This window comes from Mauremys reevesii, linkage group 7 (assembly GCF_016161935.1).
Source record: "Mauremys reevesii isolate NIE-2019 linkage group 7, ASM1616193v1, whole genome shotgun sequence".
Classification (NCBI taxonomy): Eukaryota; Metazoa; Chordata; order Testudines; family Geoemydidae; genus Mauremys; species Mauremys reevesii.
The window spans coordinates 86,861,951-86,889,410 of NC_052629.1; the positions used below are offsets into that span (position 1 = coordinate 86,861,951).

The window sequence follows — 27,460 nt, forward strand, 5'->3', positions numbered from 1 at the left end:
AGGATCTCCTTCCCTGCTCCTTTTCATTTCTCAGGGGTGACCTCACTCCTGTCCAGAGGGCCTATGTAGAGGGTTTAGTGATGCAAGGGCGTAATGCTGCTGCTCCTGATGTACACCAATTGAGTTCCAGGAGATGGTCAGGTGCAGACCTGCTGATATCAGAAGGCCCCTCCCCTAGCCTAAGGGGAGGAACTATCGAACTCAGGGATCAAGCAATTCTGGGGGACAACTAATGAAAACTGGGACAGGAGTGAGGGTTACAGGTTCAAAATCAGTGATCCAGTAAGGGACACCGAGTAGTGAACCTTGGACAGCACCCAGAGCTCCACAAAGGTATCTGGGGAGCCAGTGGACATGGCCCTGAGGATTCCACACTCACTAAACAAACTAAAGTCCCACAAAGCCAAGGCCAATAGCCATTGCAGTGCCATTCAATATGGACTAACTTATAGCTGGTAACAGTACTGAGCACCTGACTGCCTCAGAACTCTTCTCAAACATTAACTAGCTAACTCTTCTGGAGGTGGGCAGAGTCAGTCTTTGTTACCCCATCCTAAATATGGGGGAAATGGAGGCACAAAGGGGTTAAGAGACTTGCCCAAGAGTGGGGATAAGTACCTGGGAGCTCCAGGCCCATGATCATACCACCATACAACACTTCCACTCAGAAGTGCTGCCTGTGTTGTCCGTATGATTCCAGCCCAGACAATGTCTGGACAGCTGTGGAGAAGGTTGCAGTGACTTAGTGGTTGGGGAGGGGCAGTAAGACTGGTGGCTGATACTCAAGCACCAAGCTCAATGAATGGAGGAGATTCTTTAGTATTAATACTAGCTGATGTATACATTTTGATTCTTGTCTTCCACAAAATAATTGCATCTTATTTAGACTCTTCCTAAAAGATACAACAACCCCCCACCCGACCAATCTGACCCAAGGCCAGGGGGATATCTGCTGACAGATATGGATAGCTGTTTATCCTGTTTGACTGTTAGTCGAGCCCGTTCTTTTCATCCATCTACATCAGATGTAAGTAAAACAATTTCCTCTTTACTGTTCTCTTTCCTATGACTCTGTAGTTCTTTCTGCTCTTCCATTCTCCACCAATCATGATAAATGCTGATGAGACTGAGCCTGGGAAACTCCAACTCATGATTCTGGGGCACTATGTCTGGGTTCCACACATGCAGGAGTATATACCAAGCAGATGAGTTTATTTGCTGATTTACAGTGATGGACATGCTCATTATATTCTCAAGCCCATTCTGGCCACACGTTTCACTACCTGCCCATCTCTGTGTTGAGTAACTATTCAAATGCAAAACCCACACACATCCCTTTTGAAGGAATATTTAAAGGTAAATTTGGGTGATGAGCAGTTAAGGAAAGCTCTTCATTATTACATGCTTGTGTTATAAATGTATTCCTGTGATTTCATGACAAATCTGCCTGCTTAATCTATCAATGCTCCTAAAGCACAAGGGGAAAATAGTGTTTCATATGCATCCTTTCATATTTGCAACATGTTGTGACACGTTTGCAACAAACCCCCTCTCCTAATTCAGGTGACACTTGTCTGGTTTTGTTAGACTCAAACCTCAGCCCAGCTTTGTCAAAAGGTTAATGAGAACCTGAGCCCAGTTTATGTGAACTTGGGCTGATGTGTATCTGTTGTATGTATTTGTACTCTGGTAGCACCCAGGGACCAGGACCCCATTGTGCAAAGTGTTGTACAAACACAGACCAAAAAGATGGTCCCTGCCCCCCAAAAAGCAACATCTGCCTTGAATGGTGTGAAACGTGCATTCCACGGGGTTTGGAGGAGAAGCTGGCTGGCTTTCCAACTGAGTGTCCTATGGAATTTGTTTGGGATGTGTGGTGTATGAATCCATAAGGTTGAAAAGGAGGGAGGAGCCTTCCCTACATGAACGTCTAGGTAGAGAAACTGTATTTTTGTATTCTTTAAAAACTGTCCCATGCGCTAGTGAGCAGTTTGTGGTGTGACTTAGACAGAACTGGCACACTCGAGCTTTTATCGTGTGTGAGTTTGTACTATGGGGGAAAAAATCCACAGGTTATGTGATGGGGTGTACAAACCCCACATTGGCCGGCAAAGGTTAACTCAGACGCGCCCTGTTACACCTGCATTCGCTGTGGGGGTTGTTAAAATAGGAAGAGGCCACCCAGGGAGGAGATCTGACCTTTGCTCCCTGAAGAAGGGGCCAGCCCAGAGCCTCTCCCAAGACTGCTGAGTGCTAAACCTCTCTGGGGAAAGGTAGGTCTGGCACAGGACTACTGTCTGGTTTTTAACATGGGACCATTTCTTTGCTTTGCTGCAGAAGACTATTGGGGCTTTCTATGCTATCTGACTGTGATTTGAGGGGCCTAGTGAGACTGTTGTGGGTAACCCCTGCCCAACGGAGTAGGGAGCTGCCTCAATAAACCCTAAGGACTCTTGCACCCTACTGAAGTCTGCCCTGTGATTTGTCTTGGTCCCTGAGGCTGAATTCTGGCCACTTAGCCTGGGTGTGTTGAAGGAGAAAGGACACAGGCCCCTCCCACAGTGCACCCAGGCAGGAGGCAGCCACAATTTGGTTTCCAGTGTTCTGGGAGAGGCTGCTCATTGCTGTCTGCAGCATCCCTTGTTCACTGGGCCATATGTGGGTGGAGTGGAAGAGGGCCACTTCCCCTCCTCTTGCACGTGGCCCATGGCAGCACAGCATCACTGAGGGAAGTCCAGCCTGGATCTGTAGAAGAGATGTAACCACCACTGCTCCTCAGCTTGGTGCCTCTAGTTCCCCTGAGACATGACATCTGCTGAGGAGATGGTCTTGTAGTATATTTGGGTTCTGTCTCTTTAAAATTAGTCAGGTGTAATCACTAGAGGGCCTCTCAGCATAAGAGCTGTCTCAGACCAGTGGTACAGGCATATGCCTGGTCAGCATGCTAAGAATCTGTAGGATTGTCTTGTAACTTATGAAGAGAGTTCTGCTTTATATCCCTGCTCTGATTCTGGTTCCTGATTTACAGACGCTGCAGCTTGCTCATGGGAAAGATACGCCTGCCTATGCTAGAAAGCATAACAGCTCTCCTTCCCCACATCCCAGAATAACTCTGGCTCCCTGAGTCAAAAAGAAGTTCATGTTGTTTCTGAGAAATGACTGGAACTATCATAAGAGCTCCATTCCCCCTCCCTTCCCCCAGTACTCTGAGTTTGGCCAAAGCTGAACTACCACAATCTCTTATTGTAATTGGCTATTTCCATTTCTAGGTCAAACCCGGAAGTGAAGAGGTCCATAGAATTTAAATACTCCATATTCGCCGCCTCCTCCCCCGCACCCCAGTGAAAGTTAACCAAATCTTTATGAAACTGCAGGTTTCTGGGTCAGTTGAGTTTGAGAAAGTGAAAGTCTAGGCTAGTTTTACGGGAACTGGTTTGCTTATCTCTAATTGCTCACTCACTTTGCTATGGCACAATTGGAAATGCTATGGGACACAGCTTATTCAGCTTGAGGTAATGCAGCATGAAGTCTAAACTGCAGACTATGCGAATCTGGGGACTGAATGCCTGCTGGCAGATCAGAGAGTAGGGTTTGTTTTTTCTCCCCTTATATTTTCAGTCACTGTATTCTTGTTACAGGACACATTCCATAGAACTCTTCAGCAGCAAGAGGTTTTCAGGCACAGATACCTCACGGAATGCACTGCCCAGTGCATTCCCATTGTTTCTGGAAGACACTTTGTATTGGTTACGTTTCAAATGAGGCCTGCTCTCAGCTAAGAAATCAAATTGGATAAGGCTTTTTTCACATTGAACTTTTTGTGACACTTTGAATAACCTGTCACTCACGGAAGTGAAGTCTCTATCTTTAGCCTATTTCTGCTTTAGCTTGCCTAATCGAAACATTACCTGTCAGGGAAAGCACTCAGTTAAAGATATCTGGCAGCAGAGGTACAGCATTTAGACCCCTCCTTATAGTTTGAAGCATTAAAAGCTAGGTCTGCAGATACAGGCCTTCATTAAAGGCAATGAAGTGATTTACACCAGCTGAGGATCTGGCCCTTAAACGCCTCCTTGTCATTTTTTTAACATCTTCCTTCAACTAGTGCAGTTGGTGAAGATGGATGTGGTACCATGATGTGCTGGGCCATGGGCATCCTTGGTGGGATACTGTTGTGATGCCTTACATGGGAAGATAAGCATGAGAACCCTTGCAAAGTGAAAGTGAAGGTCTGATTGGGGATCAGATTCCCAGAGGGTCATGGCTGTAGAGAGCACTGACTAGACACTAGCTGACATTCAACTCAGTGCAGAAGGTCTATATGGGACCAATTCATCACTTCAGCCTTGATGCCTTTGATGGTGCATAGGCCTCTTGCTGAGACTCTGGGGTTGGGTGGGGATTTTATCCTTTACACACAAATGGATGACTTCAGCCATCGTGTGCCAAGCTGGCTCCTTTCACCAGTGCCAAATTTGCCTGGGTGTGGATGGGAACAGGACACTTGAGAGACTAGTAATATAATATAGTTATCTCACAGGCATTTTTTGGAGTGCATCAACCCAATTCCATCTTCATATGCATGACAGTAGATAAACTGTGGTGATGGTCCCATGTCCATAATACAGCAATCCAAACATAATTTCTATATCCCTGTAGCGGGGTGGTCGCCTGCTCCTGCCCTGAGGGGTTTAAAACAGGAGAGGGTCATGGCTGTGGGGAAGCAGGCACAGCTGCGGCCACGCCCCAAACAAACCTCAGCTAGCCCTTATAAAAGGGCTGTGAGCCAGAGGCTAAGAGAGAGTCTCCTCTAGCTGTGGAGGGAGATGGGCCTGGCTACTGAGGAGCGTACCAGGGTACCTGAGGGGGAGCAGGGCTGGGAAAAGGTGAGAGGAGCTGGGGAGCTCCTGCTTGGCAACTCCCTAGGCTGCCAACCTTGTGCAAGGCCAAATAGGTACTGGGGAGAACTTTATCAAATAATGTTGCTGTCACTGTGCTTTTTCATTCCTTTTGCTCCCACCCCCATACTAGAGATGGCTGTATTTCACTGTTGGGTGAAATGGTCCCTATGCCTGAGAGGTAGTGTAGGTGAGTGGTTCAAGTACTGGAATGGCACTTGAGAGACCTGGGTTCTGTTCTGTTCTTGGGTACTGTTGGGCAAGTCAATTTCCCCTCTAGGCTTTAGTTTCTCCATGTATAAAATGGGGATAATGATACTTACCATCTTTTTAAAGTGCTTAGAGATCTAGTGATAAGAGCTTGGTGGTGGTGGTGATGGTTCTTTGATGACCTCATGTAATTAGGAGCTTGGTTTCCCTCATCCAGAAGATGGCATCTCGCAGTGCCCTATGACATTGGTTCTAACTCAAATGGAAGAGCTCCACCTTCTGCATCACCTCAGCATTAATGTGGCATATTTTGCAACACTGCCTCTTAGCTGCATTTCTGCTCACAGGCTTACAGCAATGCTCATCACAGTCCAATGCTGGTACAAGTTTGCGAGGTCACGGAGCTGCTGATCCGACCATATGCTGTGCCTGTGTTTCTCCAGCAATGAGGCTTCAGTGAAAGTCAACACCAGAGACAAAAGCTGTATTTTCTGTCTTTGCTGTTCTGTGTCTCTTATTTTGCCCTCTAGGAAACAGGTCAGACTGACAGCAAGAGCAATAAGTAGGACTCAGCCCATCTCAACCAGCCTTTTCTCTTGTTCCCCCCAAAAGACAGTTATTACTAGCTAAGACTGTCAAATAGGGATTTTCTTTCTAAAACCTCTCCAGCTAGAGGGAAAAGGGATGTTTTTAAAATAAGTCTTGATACTTTTCAAATGTTTTAACTGTTTTTCCTTTTGTGTATTTACTAATGTTTGCCATGGTACTAAGCAGGCTGAGGCTTCAGTATGCCAAACACTGAACCTTGTTTAACACTATTTAATGTCGACACCTTTTGACTTTCTTGTCCCATATATTCCATTGAAATAATACAATGGGTCCCCTCTATCTGTTTACTGAGATGCCACAGCCCTGCTCAGTGGGATGGTATGAGGTATAGTGTGTTGTATCAACAGTGAGCTATTTGGTCCTCATCAGCACCATTTTTAGTGCCCCCCCTTGTAGTTTTTCTTAGGTTCATAGAGAAGTCTAGCTGGGACCATTATGTTCAGCTGGTCTGGCCTCCTGCATAACACACACTGTAGATTTCACCTAGTTTCCTACATCAAACTCAGTAACTTGTGTTTGGACTAGAGCATATATTTGAAAAAACATCCTGGCTTGATTTAGAGGCTCCAAATGACAATGAATTTGCCACACCCTTTGCTAAGCCGTGCTAATAATTAATTACCCTCACTGTTAAAATTTTGCATTTTCTATTCTTGAGTTAAAGTATAATTTAGTTGTATTATACTTTAAGGGACATTCACAGCATCTCCAAGTCCTTTTCAAATAGATGATTTCTTTGCCATTTGAAGTACAGATTCTCAAATCAATAAGACTTCAAATTGCAATTAGCTTCAGAAGATTAAATGACCTACCTCATGATAAGTCTTGGAGAAAGCTACCATTGCTCATTTTCAACCACAACAATTATTTTCATTTAATCAATACATCCCTGCTGTAATTTAAGATTCTACAGTGAACCATTTTGCACATTAATAATACTCTCGCTACCACTGCAATAGTCAAGCCATCAACCAACATGCCAAATTTATGTTCTTCGTATGGAGAAGAGAAGCAAAAATCCTGATTTGATATTTGAAAGAGAGCCATTCATTTAATTGCTACATCAACCTTAATTAGAAATCATTAACTGTTAATAATGTGTTTAAAGGACTCAAAGCATTACTCTTGGTGAACTATCATCCATCCAGTTCATTTACATGTGAGACAAGCTTTCAGGATTTGTGAGAGGATTCAAGGTGACAGCATAAAAGCAAAGAAATCCATTTTCTAATCCTATATTTCCTTCCCCCTCCCTCCCCACCTACGTTACTGCTGGCTCTGCCATCAAGCAGATTCCATTTTCCAGAGGAGAAGAGTGATAGCTAAAATAGCAGGGTTGCCAAGAAATCCTTTCAAAAGGATGGTTGCACTTTATTTATTCTATATGTTTTATGCACACTCTGCAAAGTTTTTAACCACCTGCTTCACAGGGTGTCCTGCGGCCTTCTCTCCTTTAACCCCATCCTATCAATAACCTGTGGACCAAATCCTAATCCACAAATGACATGAACATTATTACAGGAATGCCTAGAAGCCCATTATGCCAGGTCTTCTACATGCTCTTAATAAGAAACAATCCTCGTCCCAGACCACACTGCCTCCTGAAGTGAAAAGGGGTTTTCCTGTGGGAGAAATAAGAGATGGAAGGGGAACTGAATCCTGACCTCCCTCTGGTAAATAATTTACAAGTGTGGACCTAAACTCTCTTAAGGCTTGTAAATTCTAGTCTGAATTCTGTAGTATGTAACATGAAAATCAAGGTAGCTGTAAATGCCAAGCAGAGTGGGTTTGACTAGAACAATGTGATTGTTAATGGAAAGAACGTTTCCAAACCAGTTGGTAGATGCCAATAGGCTAGCTGGTCACTGACAACCTTCCAGATGCTTTATGGCTAAGAAGGAGCATGGTCAGTCCTAATGATCATGGCAAAAATTTCCCCTTGCCGACACCAGGGCTGCCCAGAGGATTCAGGGGGTATCTGAGGTAGAAGCCAAACATAATCTTCATCCTAGAATATTATAATCTTTAATAAATCTCTAAATTCGGGATTGTACCATCTGACTGGAGATTAGCTAATGTAGTTCCTATATTCCAGGCCTGTTAGTTTAACATCTGTAGTATGCAAAGTCATGGAACCAACCTGATCTCCTTCTTTGAGAAAGTAACAGACGATCTAATATATCTGGATTTCAGTGCAGTTCCTCAGGGCAGAGGATCGGGATATTCTCAGGAGATTTGGATGACCTTGTAAACTGGAGTATTAGTAACAGGATGAAATTCAATAGTGAGAAGTGTAAGGTTATGCATTTAGGGATGACTAACAAGAACTTTAGTTATAAGCTGGAGGAGAAGGACCTAGGAGTCCTGGTTGATCGTAGGATGACTATGAGTAGGCATGTGATGTGGGCTTAAAAAAAAAATGCGGTCTTGGGATGCATTAGAGACCTCATTTGGAGTATTGTGTGCAGTTTTGGTCTCCATGTTTAAGAAGGATGAATTCAAACTAGAAGGGCCACTAGAATGATCCGAGGAATGGAAGGCCTGTAAAGAAGGATAAGAGGAGATATGATTGCACTCTTTAAATATATCAGAGGGATAAATACCAGGAAGGGAGAGGAATTATTTCAGCTCAGTGCTATGTGGACACACGGACACAAACGATATAAATTGTCAGTCAGGAAATTCAGACTTGGCCTGCATCTTGCAGGAGGTCAGACTAGATGATCATAATGGTCCCTTCTGATCTTGAATTCTATGATTCTATGAAAGCAATTTTGGGGTCCCCTTCCATAAAAAAGTTGCAATACTATAGAATACTATATTCTTGGGGGGGGCCTGGGGCAAATTGCCCCTCTTGTCCTATCCCTCCCCCTCCCCCCCGGGCAGCCCTGGCCAACACCACTCCTCTTGTGTTGGTTATACAGGAGTGTTGGGGTGCGCACAAAAAAAGAGAGAACTCTATGTGCTACTGGAGTTGGGTACATATTGCCCATGCTGGCAGCCCTCCTTGTTAATTTCAATTTTTATGGATGTCCCTACAAATGCTCTTTATCTTGGTGCTGCAGCAGCTTTCAGCAAACAGCCCTTAACCCCCCCTTCCCTCTTTGCTATAGACAGAACCTTAGAAACTCAAAGGTGACATACTGGAATCAGAAGAAGAGACTGGAATTGGGTGTGGATCATATAAGGAAAGCTCCTCAGCTGGTATAAATTGCCATAGTTGTGCTGAAGTCAAACACTGAGCTAAAGAAAGAAGCTTTGCTGCTAGCTTGCTTCCTTCTGGAGTGGTGTCAAGGACCATGACTGTAGTGCCTAATAGGTTTTGTTTTTGTTTTTTAAAACGTTAACAGCTTATTTTAAAAACTGGGATGTTCCTTTTCCCACCACACATTTCCAATGCTTGTTTCATTAGTTTTGTTTTCCTAAGGCAATTAAATGGAAAGCTTTAGAGATGTTTTATACTTTCCTGATTCTCCCCAGATGGATGATACTGGAAAAATGATAAACAATTTGAAACAAGCAGTCATGTTTAGAAAAGAAATAATTTCTGAATTTTCTTGGCTATGAAGTAAACAAATGTGTGCATGCTCCTGCTGGTATTGTCAATACTGTAAGAGTATTGCTAGGCAGGTATTGTCATAAATGATGATATTGAACTCTTAGAAAATGGTTTGTTTGATGGAAAGCCTTTTGTCAAAATAACTTGCTTGTTTACTAAAGAACTTGAATCACTTACAAAGTCAACAGCACTAAATCTCAGCTTTGTATTGGTCAAAATAGTTTACCAATGTTTTTATGGAGAGTTGCGTCTCAAAAACATGGCATTTAAACATGCCAAACAAAATTATGCATTTTTAGTTCTAGGCAAAATATTTATCATGACAATTGGAATGTGAGAGAAAAAATAAAGTTACTTATTAGCAACTGTAACAAGAAAAGAAAATGATGCCACTAATGTCTATAGTGGCTCTCACCATGGAAAGAGAGCCACAATTATCAAAATCAAAACAAAAATTATATATGCATCTTGAAACAACAGAAACTAAGAACCAAACAGGTCAGTTAAACTTGTAATTAAATAAATGAAACTTGCATCCTGCCCCGAGGGCCACTGCTGGGCATGGACTGTGATGGATTTCGTGAGGGGCGATTCCAAAGGCCGGTGCCCTAGCTGAAGGAACCCATTGGTCAGCAAGAGTTCAAATTAACAAGAGACACTACTTAAGTTGGGTTGAGAATCAGGGATACAGAGTGAGATACAGTCCCTGAAAACCAGGTTCAACATCAGCTGTGTGCTAGATACTTGCGTATAAATAATACATAGCCATATTCAGGGCTTTCAAGATCATCTAGAACTGAACAAGGGCCCAGTGTAGATATGGTGTCTATAAGGAATGTAAAAACAATGCCAACCTGTACAGCTGTTCTAATTGTCTGTACATTTTAAAACTATAATCTTTCATATTTTTTTCTTAGATTCCATGAAGACTTAAAGATGGTGCACTCGATTCAAATGGCCATGTATACTTATAACAGGGGAACTGCTTCACATAAAATGATACTGAAGTCAGCATACCAAACCAATAATGATTTTGGGCAGAGGCAGGCAGGAGCAGGGTTCTGTACCTATGACTGGGGCTACACATACACTCTGTCTTCCAGTTACACTTTCATTGCTGTTAGCTCTGGTGGGAACTGAAGATTAGGTAGGTTTCTATGCTGCCATAAACTGCAGCAGTTTTGCATTATTGTCCAACAGCTGGTGTAAATTGAAGTCCTGCTGACTTACATGAGCTGATAAACTGCAGTATTGTACTAGCTTAGTGATGCTTTCTGCCATAGTCTCCTAGGCATTTGTGTTTAACTCTTTTGCTTCAATTTTTTTCTCTCCTTCTGTAAAATGGCCAGTCAGGACTCTCTACTGCCAAGACCAACTGAAGTGGGCATCAGAGCTATATGGGGCTGTTTTAAGGGCAAGCTTATCTCTTATCTCTAGCTTTTGGGGGGGGGGGAATAGAGCAAGTTGAAGATAACTGTATGTGTACATGGAGAAAGATCAGCTGAGTGCTTTGGGGCTTCATGTGGGCACCAAGGGCCAGACCCTCAGCTGGTGCAAACTAGCTTAGTTCCATTGAATGGATCAGCTGTTCAGCCTCACTGAACTTGTGCTCAGTGCCACTGAGGAAAGCCGGTAAGATCTAAGCCATCTTTCTGGCCTGGTCTTGGGCAGCTGAGAGCTGAAAAGGCCCCAGCCTCATTTAGAACAGACTGGGGGGGTGGATGAGGATCAGGGGGTGGGGACTGTGACAGAATTGTCACAGCTGGCTCTTTGCTATTCAGGGATTTACCCCCTAAAAGCACTCATAGGGTGGCTGTTACAGAGCAAAGCAGCATTAGTTTGGGCCAAGAAGCTGGTCCAATGGTGCTTTGTTTTAGCCTAGCTGGGATCTGGCCTAGAGAGATGGTCAAATAACCTGGAGGTTGCAGTTAGTTGCAATCCGCATCAGCTATTGGAGTTGTATGTGATATGCATGCCCTACCTTCAATTCTAAGCAAATGCTGAGCATTGGGATGTTTTATTCCTGGGAATGTGAACTCTCGTCTTCTGCCCTCATAGAGCCTGTGAGTCCATGACTGGGCTGCACGAAGAGAATGGCGAGCACAGCGTATGTTCCTGGATTGACTCTCCGGTTGCTAAGGAATGGCTGTTCAGAGCCCAAGTGGTTGGAAGCAGTTTGATTGTCTGGATGAAGGAAATTACTGACCTGTGCACACTATACTTAGACCTGTCTTCTATAGAGCTTGCTAAAGTAGAGCAGCAGACAGTCCTCTCCACAATAATAACTTGCCTGCACTGTATCTACAGTATCATTGCATATTATTTAAGCAGGTTGAAATAAAACAACCAAACCTGCCTTTTTAGCAGCTTGCAAACCTAGCTATGGTGCTTACTGAGGAGGCTGTTTTCAGCCAGGGGGCTGGGCATTACATCCACCATTAACCACAGTGGCAGCTGTGCATGCAACTCTTTAGGACAAGCTTCATGCAGAAGAGATGCATGAGGCTGCTTAGGATGCCATGTTCAGGGAGGCACAGGGCATGGGCTCTTCAAAGTTGGCTGGCTGGCATTTTTCCATAGAGCTCTGTGTTTGAGGACCTAGAATGTGTGAGTAGTTCTTGTCAAGCTGGACTTCCCTTCACATACTGAGGGGCTGGTTAATTAAGGCACACAGTCTAAGCTGCCCAGTGCTCTCAAAATTTGGCAAGGGTTTTGGTTTACCTAGGGATAAACTTGTTTGTTTCTGGTAAATCTCCCTGGTCATAGAGATCCAGGAACCATCATTCTTCAATGATGTCCCCTTTCCATAGTTGTCTCCTTTGACTTAGGCTGAACCTAAAAGAATTACAACAACTACCGGTCTAAATATCTTTGGCCCGAGCAAATGGGAAAGACCTTCTGTTTACCACCATATAGAATGATGGATGTGGGGTGTTGACTTTCCTTGTATGGCTTCTGCAGTCTTCACCCTCCTCCTTTGAAAAGCAGTTGTTACATTTAGAATCTGATCTAATGCCCACTGAAGTCCATGGAAGTCCTTCAGTTGAATCCTAAAGGCATTGGATCAGCTTCTTAAGATCTTCCATGTCCCCAAAGAATGATGGCAGGACTTGATCCATAGATTACACAAGTAATCTTTGCAAACAAGAAAGCTTTAACTCAAAACTGTTTGCAATGGTTTTGTAGCTGTGTTGGCCCCAGGATATTAGAGAGATCTGAAGAAGAGCTGGGTGTAGTTTGACAGATTGTCTCTTTCACCAACAGAAGTTGGTCCAAGACAAGGGATTACCTCACCCACCCTGTTTCTCAACTCAAAATTAGTATTCCTGAGGTTACTTCAGAGGACAGCCACTTTGCTGGAAAGCAACATCATTTGCAACCCAAACAGAAAGCATTAAATAAGATTGTCAGAGTAGCTGGCCCTCCGAAGGGGTTAGAAGCTCCGCTAGGAAGCTACTCCCAGTGGGGTCTCCCTATCTCCAGGAGCCTCTATTCTTTAGGAACAGTCCCCCCAACACAGAGAGCTCCTAGGGAGAAAGCTTCTCAGTGGGAGGTGGTGAGGTAAACCAAGGAAGAGTGTTCCTAGGTGGGAAAGGCTCTGAAAGGGAAGAGATTAGGAAAACCAACTTCCAATGGACAGACTTTACTAGGCAGCAGCAGAAGCTGTAAATCAAAAGAATTATATGCTGTTTCGAGGAAAGGTTGTCATGGTTCGATCTCTGTGGTGACCTTGCCCTAAAGGGAGAGACCCTAAGAGGCCTGACTCCAGAAGAGGGCTCTAGATCAAGAGGACCTCATTGGTAAGGGACCTGGGCATAATTACAGTGTTGCATAATGCCACCAGGGGGTGTTCCTGGGGGTGAGGGCCTCCATTACAATGATGGAAAAACCCTTTCTTTCTTGCTTTAACAACTCGGATTTCACAGGATATGAAATTGTTTGGAATACAGTACTGGATATTTCTTAAAAGAAATAAGGATGATTTTTAATCTTAGTCCTTAGACTGAGAATTTTGTGTTTTGTCCTATAGTACAACCCTGGCATTTTTTGCATTGAAATGTGTGTATAATTGCTGAACACTAAAGGGGATATTACTCAGTTTGCTCTGAAATGTAGCATTCTTGAGATACATCATCCTCTTGTGTTTGCTAAATGGGGATGTGCCCTGATCAAATGCATTTGGTGACTTTTTACTTATATACATGTTTCCATATACGGTTCTCTACTTCTACTTTTCATTGTAAGCCACATTTAAGTGTTGAGCTATTTATTTCCATATGCCCTTGTTTAGGGTACCACTTCTGTAAAGCACTCAAGCATATGCTTACCTGTGCATCCCTGTTCAGCAAAGCATTTATGCACACATTTAAGTTCTGTTGAAGTCAGATACATGTGCTTTGATGAATTAGAGCCAGAGCTAGGGAAAGTAAAAAGCAAATACAGAAACTGGAAGAGGGGATTCACAGGGCTGAGTTTAAGGGAGAGCAAGTTGGGACATCTTACATCTTCTTCTAGTCCAGCATGTAAGCTACACCAGTACATGCTTCCTTAGATTCCTAGGGCCTGATCTACAGCCCCTGGAAGTCAGTGACATGAAGGGAAGTCCTTCCAGCACGCTAAAATCTATCTCAAGCCCAAAGGCACTATGTGACCCAGACCCACGTAAATGTTGTACCCCCTTCCATATGGAGCCCACTGCTGTTTTCTACACAGCAGTGAATGGGTCGCAGAAAGTATTTTCAAAATAAAATCAAGGGGGGTAGAGGGAACCTCTTGAAAATCAACACCTTTGATTGTATCCTATTATATCTACAAGATGCCCCCCCACACTTAGCATCCTACAAATGAGACTGTGGGAAGTTGGGATTGCTCAGTGCTTGGAGAGGATTCTACAGAATAGGAGCAACGTAGAAAAAGCTTCCATTGACTCTGCCTTGCATTGGTTACAAATAATCTATACTTGCCTTTGTCATGGAGAATCTTTTTTCCTTCCCCTTCAGAAAGAGGAAAAATTGATGTTTAGTTGTATCCTTTGTTTGGCAGCTAAACAGGAGCAGTTCTTGCCATTGTTCTGAATCTACACAGAAACCTGCTCACTCAGACATCAGGCATGTAAGTGTACGAAACCTGCAAGCTATAATTTGATTGAATTTATTGCTCCGAGGAGACACTTCAGCCCATTCACTCACATACAAATTGTTCCCCTCCTCTCCCTAGCACCTGACAATACTGATGAAATTTCTCAGGATCTTGTGTATTAAAAGGGGGGAAAGCCACACAATATGGTTTGAATAGGTCTTTTGTGAGTATACCAGCAATACAATTATTGGCTAGTAATAAAAATTCAGTCTCATGTTGGACATGCTGTGACTGGAGTAGCTTTTGTAACTCATTTTGTACTGGGCAGTAAGGACTAGATCATCCTTCATGAAGCTTAACACAGTGGCCCCAATCCAGTGAAGTACTTAAGCACGTGTTTAATTTAAATCAATGTGACATTTATTTATTACAATGCAAAATGCAGAGATCCTTTCCCGATGTGTATTTTTTTTTAAACTCAGGCTAAACTCCCAGTGATTTCCATAATAAATTGTATTTATTGTTGATTACATTATTTTCAAGAAACATCACTGAAATTCTAAATTATCGCCAGCTCCAAACTGCACACTTGCCTTTCCTCACCTCCCCCACAATGAAATGCACCAAAAGATGTGCACTTCTGTGTACCTTGTGTGCACCCAGCACCAAGCAGTTAGAGATGCACATAGTCAGCTTTGCACCCTCAGTTCAACAGCAGAAGCAAAATGCCTGGTTTGGATTAGTGAGGAATGGCCACACCTCCAGGCCAGCCATAGATAATGTTAGGCACTGCAAACCACTTCTACTTGTGGGCAGTGATGGATACAATTAGGGTGACCAGATGTCCCAGTTTTATAGGGACAGTCCTGATTTTTGGGTCTTTTTCTTATATAGGCTCCTATTAACCCCCCACCCCCGTCCTGATTTTTCACACTTGCTGTCTGGTCACCCTAGATACAATAGAATCCTGCTGCTGCTGCTAACCATTTTGCTGCAAGGCTGGCACTGAGGCCAAATTTGCAAGTGCTCAGCACTCACCATTGCGGCCAGCCTTTCAAAAGTGTTCAGAACCCAGCAGTTCCCACTGTAATACTACTTTCTGCATACTGATTTTTGGTGCCTGCAATCTGAAAATCTGGCCCATACAGCACATGTAAGAAGATCATAGATACAATTAGATAATGTGGCCTAATATATTCAAATTTCCTATTCTTTCATGTGGACACAGAACCAATGAGACAGACAGGATATGGGCCAGGCAGAACACTGCCTCAGCTGCTCCAAGTTGAGATCTCTTTGCCCCCACAACTCCAGAAGGTGTCTCCAACACGCTTTGTCTCTCTAAGGTCATATCTCCGCCATCAAGGTGAGCTTTTTCTAAATTGCCTTTATTCAATGTATCCCAGAAATCCTTAATTTCCAAAAATGTGTCGATGTCTTACTTTTAGTTTGTGTGGTTTATTCCAAGGATAGGTAAGGTGTAGTTTTAGGAGCTTGCACTGTTCCATCCCAGCCAGCAAGTAAACATGCCCTGTATGACATATACACTTTTTACTCCAGGGTGTAGAAATTTGAGGATCTCTTCCACAAATGCCTCTGATGTCATGTCTTGTTGTGCTGGGATCACAATGCCTGGCTTTTTGTGCTACTTTGCCAAAACTCCCTGAGAAGGGATTCAGCGTGCAAAGCAATGTTTTCAGAATCCATTTTCAAGTTAAATGCTTGGGAAATAAATTGAAAATCTTTTTTAAAAGAATCTTCCTAAAATATTTAAGTGTCTCAAGTAGTAATAAAATTACTCTATTTTTGAAAATCCTTCATCGAGCGTTTCCTCCTAAGAGCCTGTGTTTGTAAAGCTAAGTATCATGCCCAGGTGTGGTAGTGCCCCTTTCTTCCAACAGGAGCCCCTTTAATGTCGATGTGTAGTCAGTAGTCTCAAAATAGAAGCACAAGCATCACACTAGCAGGAGAAAATGGGATAGATTCTATATAATTTCCATATCCAGCTCCCATGGAATAATGCTTTGTCCCTGTCCACTATCTGGGTTAATTGTTATAGAATACTTTGCCTCCATTGGCGTTTTCCCTTTTCTAATACAGAAGAGACATATATGGAGCTGGGCAAATGTTCAAAATGACTGTAATTACTATTTTTTATGGCAGAAGTGTTTTCTGTGTTACCAGGCATTAAAATATTAAAGTTTGGGTTTGCATGAACTTGGTTTTCCCATTGTTGAAACTCATCGGAAATATCTAAGGGCTGGGTTTTCATTAGTGTGTGAGTATATGTTCCTACAGGGTTCACTAGAACCAGAAGTATTAGAAAATACCCTGTAACTTCCCTCAGGTGACCTATTCCAGTCAAAATCCAGGTTGATTGAACAGTAGATTCAGAGTGTTTGCAGACATCCAAATAAGCCCAACATGCTCATAGAATCAATGTGCAGTTCACAGATGCAAAACATTTCTAATGAACCCAAACCACTGCAAGTTTAAAATCTACACACCTCAGACCTGAACTAAGACCCATTTTGATTATTTGAGGTTCCTTTGCACAGTTCTACCTCTTACAATTCATGGCATATAGCTGAAGTCGTCAATACCCTGATCTTTCATTGTTGGACTATTTGCTCGCATACATCTGATTAAAAATGAATAATAATTTAAAGCAGAGGAAATAGGAAGAAGTGCTTTGCAGAAAAAGTGGACTAATGTGTGATAGAGATTAAATAACATTCTTGCCATGCTGACTTGAATAAGAAGGTTAAAGAAGGACCTGAGCTTCTAACCTTGAATCTGAATTTAAACTTCTCCAGAATAGAGATGTGTTGGGAGCCAGACAACTGGTTTGGTCCTACCACTAGAGAAAGCAGGGGAACAAGTGTATAATATAGTGGACACTATTTACACTTGAGTTATCTTGCAATCACACCATACTAACAAATTATAGGTGCAGTTAAATGGGTGATTATGGGATTTTGCATTAGCGATATTTATCAAAAAGTACAGCACAGGAATGTTGGATCTGCTCTACCAGATCAGTTGTCCATCTAGTTTCAAGTCTTTGACAGTGGCCAGAATTAGATGCTTCATAGTAAGGTGCAAGAAGCCCCATAGTGGACAATTATTATTACTGAGTAATTGTAGTAGAACGTATTAATTATGAAATAAAAGGAATAATACTAAATAATTCATTCATCCACTTAAATGTCTGGTTATATGAACTAGTAGTAATTATAGGTATCAAAGTATAACCACAGTCTGATTACACCACACTGCAATTAGTTATAGATGCTGTATTATAAAGTAGTGTAATCACTGCATTATAAAGCATAATCAAAAGTAGTAGTATGATCTGTGAATAGAATATTTGTAAATTGAAAATGGGGTGTTTCATACAGTTAGAATCCCAAGAGACTTTTGTTGGTGTCTCCTCCTTGTGTATATAACTTAAAACCACATTTAGCACTTTGTATTCTGAGGATAAGCCCTCGATTGGAACAGTAGGTGTCATAAGTGAGGTTTGTTCCCAGAAATGCATATCTTCACAGAAACGTCTTACATTTTTCCTGGCTGAATACATTGCATAGAAATACTAATGAAAAGGGGGGATTTCCTCTTGGGGCATATGAGTGGAATGTTGTCCTTGTATCAGCTCAGACTCTGAAGCTATATCTACAGTACAGCCGGGAGCATGCCTCCCAGATAGAGTAGACAGATGTGCCCATTCTATAACAGCCACACTGCTATTTTTAGCAAGCTAGTGGGAGCAGAGCTAGTGCATGTCTATCTATCCAGGCTGGGAGGCATGCCCTGAGAGGTGAAGTGATGCTCCCAAGGTTGTATAGCATGTTTGGAGGTAGAGATGGGAACATAACCCAGATCTCCTGTGCCTAATCCAGTGCCCTATTCCCTACACTCTCACAACATCAGACAAATATAGACTATATGACTTTGGAAGGCAGTGGAGAATCAGGCCTTGTATGTAGGAAGTAGATAGTTTAAAGGCTGAATTTTCCCTGGCTAGTCCCTCTCAATCCACTTTAAACACAAATAAATTACTGTCTGCACTAGTACTATTAGTGCCTCACATTCATGAGTAACAAACTGAATGAGATGTGTTAGGAAAAAAATAAGATCTAGATTTGGAAGTTTAAGAGTATTCAGCCAGAAATTAATTGTTCTTGTACCACATCAAATGTTTGCAGTGCAGCAAGTGCATTAACAGCTGGGCTCACATGCAATGCCTTCAGGGTAATAAAGAGACTGAACATTCATTGTAGCACTTGGAAACCAGCTGATCACCCTGCAGCCACACTGGCAAGATCATGACAATGAAAAGCAGAAAATTACACACAGCAGTCCCCATGCGGACTGGCTTCAATAGGAGCTTTGTAGGCACAGGGACTGCAGGATTGGGCCCTTAATGTGATTATTTTAGTCTTCATTTTAAGAGCATGAAAGAGGGATGGAATCTCAAAGGAGCCTTTTCCTCATCTCCAAAGTCTGTGTGTCTCTAAATTATGTACATTTAAATTCCAAATATATTCAGTACATTTAAAAAAACCAACCCTTTTCATGCTAGAAAACAATTCACCTCCCATATATAATATATATAAAATCAAGCATACATTTCAGTCTCCACTGTAATTATAATCAACGCCTTCTTCTAAGGAGATAAAAAGGGAAAGTGGGAAGCAGGAAAAGGAAAATGTTAGCCTTTTCATTAGGCTTTTATGTATTTAAAGAATGTACATTTTTAACCAGTTGCAAATGTATTTAATACTACATAAACTCTAAGGATCCTTTTGGGGATAAACAGTGTGAAAGCTGTCATTTTGGAACAATCATCTATTTTCTGTTTATTGGAAGTTTGCTTTTTTCAGTGTTTTGTGCATGGATGGAAATATTTGTTCAAAGTGATAATTGTCCACCAGCTTACTTTGGAATTGAGCTCTTTTTTGTGACACATGCAGCACGGATAACTAATTCGCTTGTGGTAAGGGTTGAGTGCCCAGTGGGTGCCTACTTTAGGTAAGGAGTATATAGGCTTTTCTAGGAGCAGTGTGTAGCCAAGAAGAATACAAAGTCTGCTTGATAATGGAAAGGGAAATCAGTTTGGGTAATTATTGCTTGCCCTGATTTGTTCAGGGCTGAAAATAAAGGTTACAGTGGACTGGATGAGGAGATTGCAAATAGGCTGTAAAATCTTATACTTTTAATGTTCAGGATTAAATCCCAGGTTGTAGTCACTGAAAGTTACTCACATCAGATGGCAATTTTGTTCCTATGTGAAATCAGTTGGTCTCATCTCAGTTTCCAACTGCTTACATCATCGCCACAAATGACCTTTGGGTCAGGTCCTTGGGACTGGCTATTTGGCTCCCAGTTCAGCTCAGGGTGGGATAGGTGCTTTAAATCATATTGATCTGGTCTTCGGGGCTTCTCTAAATTCTGCTCTCTGAGCGGGGGATTTCTGGCAGCTGAAGATTGCCAGAGCACATCAGGAAACTCCTGCCATGACACCTTTTTCCCAGTCATATCTGCAGGACCGGCTCCTGGGGTTTTGCCGCCCCAAGCAGCCCCCCCAAAAAAAGCCGCAATCGCGATCTGCGGCAATTCAGCGGGAGGTCCTTCACTCCCAGCAGGAGTGAGGGACCCTCTGCCGAATTGCCGCCGAATACCTGAAAGTGCCGCCCCACTCCGGAGTGGCCGCCCCAAGCACCTGCTTGATAAGCTGGTGCCTGGAGCCGGCCCTGCATATCTACTAGGTTGGGGCAGTCAGGAAGGGGCAACGTAGAAGTCACTGTACCAGACCCATCCTGCTCATGCTGCCAGCTTCAAGGCTGCTTTGTGCTGCCAGAGTAGCACAAGGTAACTTTAACACGGTTCAGAATTTGGCCCTCTGTGTTGACATTCTGTCACTGCCAGACCTCTTCTTGGGCCATGTCTACACTTGGGGAAAGATTGTATTACCATGGTGGAGCTGCACCCAGTGTGAACCAGGAGGTCTGAAAAATGCCACGTAAGGGAAGGCTGCATTTTGACAGAGACAAACAGAAAAAGAAATAGAGGCTAGTGATGCTGGGCTATCAAAATGGGCCTCCCACTGATATGAACACTCCCTCTGGGAAGCTGAAGCAGTGCTCACTGAGGGAATGTATTCCAACACATCATTGCACACGTAGGCTTGTTTGGAACAATTCACCTTTCAAGACATCACTTACAAGTGTATAGTACTAATGAGCAGTGTGTTTCTCTAGCACCTCATTGGCAAACAGACAAAAACCCAAACCAACCTCCCATCTCTGCCCCCAAACTGTCTTTTGATTGATTGCTGCTATTTAGAGAAGCCACATTTGGAGTCAGTTGGCCCTTCAGAAACCAATTTTGATTTCATTCAAATTCAAGACCATGACTGAGTAGTGAGACAGCACAGACTGTAACTGAGGGAGCTGCAGGACCAGCCAGTGTTGCTGCTATGCTGCTGCCCACAATTAACCTGAATGAAAAATCTCCCAGTGAGGTACAGTTTCTAAATGAAGTCTCCTGTACAGTGGAATCTGCTTGGATGTACCTTGATATTGCCACCCACATCTCCAAAGCTGGAAAGACATCTTGCCTCAGTGCTTAAACCAGGATGTGTACAAGTGTCAGATAATGAGGAGGGAGAGGAATAGGAATAGATAGCCAGAGAGTTATGTCCCACTGAATAGTTCTTCTTACTGTTAGCACCAGAGGCTGAGAGAGACACTGGAAGTGGATAAGGAAAAGAATAAGAGTGACTGGGGGGAAGGAGGCGGAAAGCAGGTCAATTTTAAAAAGTAGAGCTGGGTGAAATTTTTCAGCCAAATAGTTTAGTCACTGAAAAATGCAATTTCTGGTCCACCAAAACTATTCATGTTGAATTCATCAAATGGTTTTGGTCAAAAAGATATTTTGATTCAACATTTTCTAATGGAGATGTAACAACTTTTTGTTCCAAAATGATGTTTAATTTTGGGATTTTGATAGATTATTTTAAAAAACAAAAACAACAAGAGTAAAACATCTGAGAACAAAATGAAATGGGGGAAAAATACCAAAAAAAAACCCCACAATTTTGTTTTAGGTCAGATGAAATGCTTCTTTTGGCTTGAAATGAAATTCTTGTGGCTTTTGTTTTGGCTAGAAAAAAACAACAACAACAAATCTTTGACTTGAAACAAATTTTTTTTACAGATCTTTGTTTCGTTTTGTTTAGCCACCAAACCAATTAATTGCTCATCTGTAACAAAAAGGCACCTTTGGCTGAAATGCTATTCTTGTCTGTCTTTTCTCCTGCTTTGAGTTTGCCATGTGAACAGCTATAAGTGTAAATTTGAAGAGGCTTCTGATCTTTGTCTCAGCGTATAGTGGTTATTTACCATTCCTAAGGTTTATATCCACCCAGCGCATGAAAGCAATTCTCATGCCTAAGAACCTGCCTCTGCAGGGCGTAAGGCCCCATTGCCTCATGGGATTTAGGTGCTGAGGGGACCCTCCGGGTGCAGATCTCACGCTTTGCATGTGAAGGGCAGAGGGGGAAATCAACCGTCTCTGGGAGCACCATCTGCCTCTGCGCCTGCTCTGAACCTCTTGGGGGGGTTGGCCAGGGGCAAGAAGGAGATAAGGTAATAGGGGAAGTGCAATGCACATTTACTGGCCCCATGCCCCACAGGGAGTGTGCGAGGGACTTAATGCAGTGAGAGATTCCACCCCTCCCCCCGCATTGTGGAATACTTCCCTTCCCTGATCATTTCATTGGAGCTTGGGAGGCAGTTGCCAGTAGGAGTCATGTTGCCTGACAGCTGGAGTAGGAGCAGTGGGCTCCTGAGCCAAATGTGATTCTGTGAAATCTTCGTGGGTCTGTGGGCTCAGAGCCCCCATTCGGGGAATGTTTAATACCTGTCCCTCTAATGCTTTTGAGAAAACATGGTAAAAACTTCCCCTCACCAATCTTTTTCTCCCCTCTTCTCCCCCTATGACAGAGAGAGAGAACATGCACCAGGCCTTCCAGCCTGATACAAAGGTGGCTGAAGGAGCTCTGATACCCTTCAGCAGGGTCTCCTAATTCCCTTTGTATCTGTAGAAGGAAGCAGCCTGGACAGAATAGTGTGGATGAGTGTGGAAGGGAATTAACACTCACATTTGCTTAGAGGTCTTGGCTGGGACACCTAGCAAGGCGGGGAGGAAGTCTCACTACTCTGGTCCTGGGTCAACAGGGCAAAAGGACTACCGAACACTGAGGGCGAGAACATAGTGAGGGTGCATCCTGCTCAGACAAGCAAAGTCCTATGGGGAAGTACCTGACCATCGGATTTGTGGTGTTGGATTTCATTAACCATTGGAAAGAGGATTGACTTTATGGTGTGGCTGGAGGGGTAAGTTGATAGAAAGCATGAGAATCAACACATGGAAGAGCAGGAGGCCGAAAGGCCAGAAGGTGGTGGATGTCAGAAACTGGGACATGGGTGGTCATGCCTCCTAGTTGGAGCCCAGATGCCGAAGACAAGGGTCAGAGCTGAACTCGGGAATCAGAGCTGAGGGCAGGACAAGAGGCAGTGGGTTCAAACTACAGAGTAGCAGAGCTTAGATTAAATCTGAGGAAAAACTTCCTAACTGTAAGAACAGTAGGACAATAGAACAGACAGCCTAGGGAAGTTGTGGAAGCTCCTTCACTGGAAGTTTTCAAAAGGAGGCTGGATAGCCATCTGCATTAGATGGCTTAGACACAACAAATCCTGCATCTTGGCTGGGGTTATACTAGGTATGGTTCTATGATTCTGTGGTTAGCTGGAAGGGGCAGGCTGGGCACAAGCAGGCACACGAGCTATTGCAGCCATAGGCAAATATTTTGAGCAGCCAGTGAGCTCCTGGTGTGCTTAAGAGCCAGCCTGTTGTCTTGGTCAGCTAGTCAGGTGGGCTGTTCTGTCAGGCTGTCTAGCTGTGCTCATTAGGCTGTCAGGAAACTGAGCAGGTGCAGCTGCAAGGCCTTATTCCTAAAAGAGGGTCATCAGAAGGAAGCATGAGTGAACCAGGCTAGGGAAGCTGAGGCAGTGGCAGAATCTGACCCTGGGTGAGGTAAGACCCAGCACACACTGTGCAAGGAGGCTGGTTGGTTCCAGTCTGACTTCTGGCACCCTTGTTCCCTATTTTTCTGAAGGGGTTGTGTTTCCTGATTCATGGCTTCCTTTGTAGAGCCTGTAGTTCAGAAAACCTGCCAGGCTGCATGTGAGAAACCTGTTCTCACTTGAACCACTCAGCAAAGGTTTCATGTGTTTTGGTGAGGATGCAGCTCCCTCACATTTCTTCATTCCCTAAATGGAACCAGAGCACCCTATAGGATGGATCTCTGCCAATTACATATTGGAAAGTCATGTTGGATGATAGGTGACACTTCATGGGCCTGATCCAAAGCCCATTGAAGGGCTAAACCAAAATGACTACTGAGTTTAATGTATGCAGTGTTGTTGTAGCCATGTTAGTCCCAGGATATTAGCGAGACAAGGTGAGTGAGGTAATATATTGTATTGGACCAACTTCTGTTGATGAGAGAGATAAGCTTTCATGCTTACATAGAACTCTTCTGCAGGTCTGGGGAGCTTGAAAGCTTCTTTCTCATCAACAGAAGGCGGTCCGATAAAAGATACTACCTCACCTATCTTCTCTCTCTGAATTTAATGTCAAACAGGCTTTGGCTCTGGATGGAAGTCATGTTATTGTCTTAGGATCCAATCCTGCAAGGTGCTGAGCTCCTCCAAGAAACTGGTGACCGACCTCAGCTCCCCTTGATTTCAATGGGAGTTGAATTCACTTGGTATGTTGCAAGATTGGGTACTTAGCTAGCATCCTGACAGGGATCTATGACATCAGTGCAGACAGTTTAACTGTCAATCAAATCCAGCTTCCAATCAAATTCCAGTGCATTTTCTTTGGGGGTGTTAACAAAGAACTTGATAGAAGCCACTGACAGCAGTGTTGTCATGCTAGCAGTGGATGGGGCTGCAAAGCTCTCAAGTGATCCCAAAATAAGCATCAGTTTTGACAAGCAGTAATTCCTAGAACCTTTACTACCTCTCCCTCTGCCTTGAGGGCACCCCTGAAGGCCTCTTTCTCCCAGTGGCAAGTACGAGCCTTTGAAAGATGTCCAGTTATGAAAACCTAGTAATATGCAGCCATGAGCCACTGCATGGCAAACACAGGAGTTCTAAAATGTGCTGTGAACAGGGCCGGCTCCAGACCCCAGCGCGCCAAGCACGCGCTTGGGGTGGCATTTTGCCGGCAGGGCGGCAGGCGGCTCCGGCGGACCTTCCGCAGTCATGCCTGCGGGAGGTCCACCGGAGCCGCGGGACCAGTGGACCTCCCGCAGGCATGACTGCGGAGGGTGCGCTGGTCCCGTGGCTCCGATGGACCTCCCACAGGCGTGCCTGCGGATGCTCCACCGGAGCCGCAGGACCAGCGCGCCCTCCACAGGCACGTCTGCAAGAGGTCCCCCGGAGCCGCGGGACCGGCGACCGGCAGCACGCCCCCTGTGGCGCGCCGCCCTGCTTGGGGCGGCCAAATTCCTAGAGCTGACCCTGGCTGTGAAGTGCTGATGGCATTTCTTTGACTGCTTCACAAAGCCTCATCCTCAGCATAGCTTCTTCCTGAGTGGGCATCTTCCCTTTATAGGCTGAAAGGTGAACAGTCCTGTCTTATCTTCAGCAAAATGGTCTGGTGTCCTACAGACAGTACTGGTTTATCTGCTTGTCTGGTGACTACTCACCCAGCATAATGACTGAGAAGTAATCTACTAAAAAGCCTTTAAAAAGACACTGGAATCCTATACGTAGGGAGGAGAATTGTCTGATCTTTTCAGGTTGTACTGTAATAGATCACTAAGGGCTTATCTACATAGAGAGTTATTACAGAATAGCTATTCCTGGTTAACTCTCTCTGACTAACTTTGAGTGGATTTTCATATTCAGAGTGCTTTATTCTGAACTAGCTTAATCCACACAAAAGGCACTTTTATTCCAGAATAAGTGTGTCAGCACAAGGAGTTACTCAGGAATAGCTATTCTGCTTTAAACTGACGTCCTACCTGAATCCAAATTAACTTCCCTGCATAGACAAGCCCTTTGACCATGCCTCAGGTCAAAATGTCAATCTCATCAAGACTCTCTTCACTGGAAAAAAAAAGGTGTGTGTTTGTTTTTTCCATAAAGATAATTATCTTGATGTAAAATCCTAGTGGAGACAAGGTACAGGTAGATTTTACCTGGGGTAGGGAGTCAAGGTCAATGTTTTGCCCTCCTCCTCAGGTTTCCCTTGATGTGGCTAGTCAAGGGGAAAACTACTTGTGCCTTGCTTCTGTTAGGATTTTACATCATTGGGTGTTTTGATGTAAAAACACACCTCTTTTCATAGTGAAGACATAGCCTAAGACAATGCTGAGCTTGCAGTGATGAACTGGAGTCTCAACCCACATCCCAGTACTCAGTGCGGACACTAATTCATCATCCTCACAAATGCCTCATTGTATTGTTTTTATCATTAGTATTCCACAGAGATGGAAATTGGTTTGTACTAAATTCTGTTTAATATGCAAGGTTGCTCAAAACAATGAATTGCAGCTTTTCCAGGGGAATGTTGGCTATGATTACTGGGTTTTTTACCTAGCAGAACTGGCTAAAACATGCAACAAAAAAGATGCAAAGATGTGATCAACATTTTGTTGGCACTTTTTGTTGAAATTCCAAATGTTAACATTTTTCATTAACTTTTCAATAATAGAAAAATTGTGACTAGCTCTGTCTTCTATTTTCCCCCAAAGTTCGCAGCATTGTTAGCTCCCAGCAGAAACTAGCAGAAGTGAAGTTAGTTTCTCATCTCAGTGATACCTCCAGCTGAGCAGCAATTTCCTCATGAAGGCACTGTGTGTGTGCCAGTGAATCTGGGGTAAGATCCTGACTAGAATACAGTGGAACTTGAATACACAGCTTTCTAGGCCAGAAACAATGATGTGCATTCTTAAAGGATAAAGACTCTTTCTGTCCCCTCCTCTAGTTTAGATTTGAGCTAAATCCTTTTGTTTGATTTTTCTGTATCTGAACGTGCGTTCACTGTTTCACATGCCCATTGTAACGCTGCTGACAGTATGCCATATTACTGACAATGCAATTGCAATTGACTTCAGTGAGCAGTTCTTCCTCCATCGACGGGCCTTATTGTTCACTGCTTGATCATTTTAGTTCTTTGCAGTCTGAAAGTCAGGATTTAAAAATAAATCAATAATAATTAACCCTGTTCTGCTGAAATAGTAGATGTAGGACATAGGTCTGATACTATATAGTGGGATTGGCTTTCTAGAAAGCAGGAGAGATTATATTTAATTGTTCCCTTGTCTGTGATCTTGGAAGCTACACTCAGTAATGGCTTCATTGTTAGCAGTGACTCTTATCTGGATTTAGGAGGAGCAATAACATCACTGAGAGTGATTATTTTGAGGCGTCTGGTTATTTTCATGGGCCCATCACTAGACATTGTTCCTGAGAGCTCTGACAAAATAGTTATACATTTTGAAAAGGAGTGACTTTTATACCAGCAAAGCAGTAATTAAAGCATACAGTAAAAAAGTATGCTTGGGAGGGTGTCCTTTATTGTTAAGAACAAGCATTCTGAGGCTCCAAAATATAATAGCTAGAATCAGGAGCAAGATCATCCCAGTAGGCTTAGTGCTGTTGCTAGGCAACCCTTCACACTAGCTTTAAGATGTTTGTGCTGTGACATGACTGGCAAAGACATTGTAGCTACTGCCTCTTTTTTTCAAAAAGATGGCTCAAGCAAAGTTTTTTGTTTTTTTTTTGATGATGATGACATGTAATACAGCAGCTAAAGAAAAGGGCTCATGGTACAGGTAAAATAATTCTTTGACCATAGGCCTAGCTCTCCTCTCTCCCTACTCCCTTAACTTCTGATTTACACTGACAGAAGGGAGGTTGGAATCAGGGCTCCCTGCTTGCTTTCTTTAAGTATTTCCCATGAGGAAAACAGGAAAATTGCTGATCGCATAGGTCAGTAACACATGGTAGATACCCAGGTA

General features: G+C 43.4%; 1 long non-coding RNA gene across 1 annotated transcript in view; it reads left to right on the top strand.

Annotated features, from left to right (window-relative positions):
- The first annotated feature begins 915 nt into the window (after window positions 1-915).
- The window catches only part of LOC120368911, a 39,874-nt gene continuing 13,329 nt past the window's right edge, over window positions 916-27,460 (top strand). Inside the window, exons 1-3 of the long non-coding RNA XR_005582839.1 lie at window positions 916-1,027; window positions 14,320-14,388; window positions 15,584-15,721. This is a non-coding gene — a long non-coding RNA (uncharacterized LOC120368911). The remainder of the gene's footprint in view (window positions 1,028-14,319; window positions 14,389-15,583; window positions 15,722-27,460) is intronic.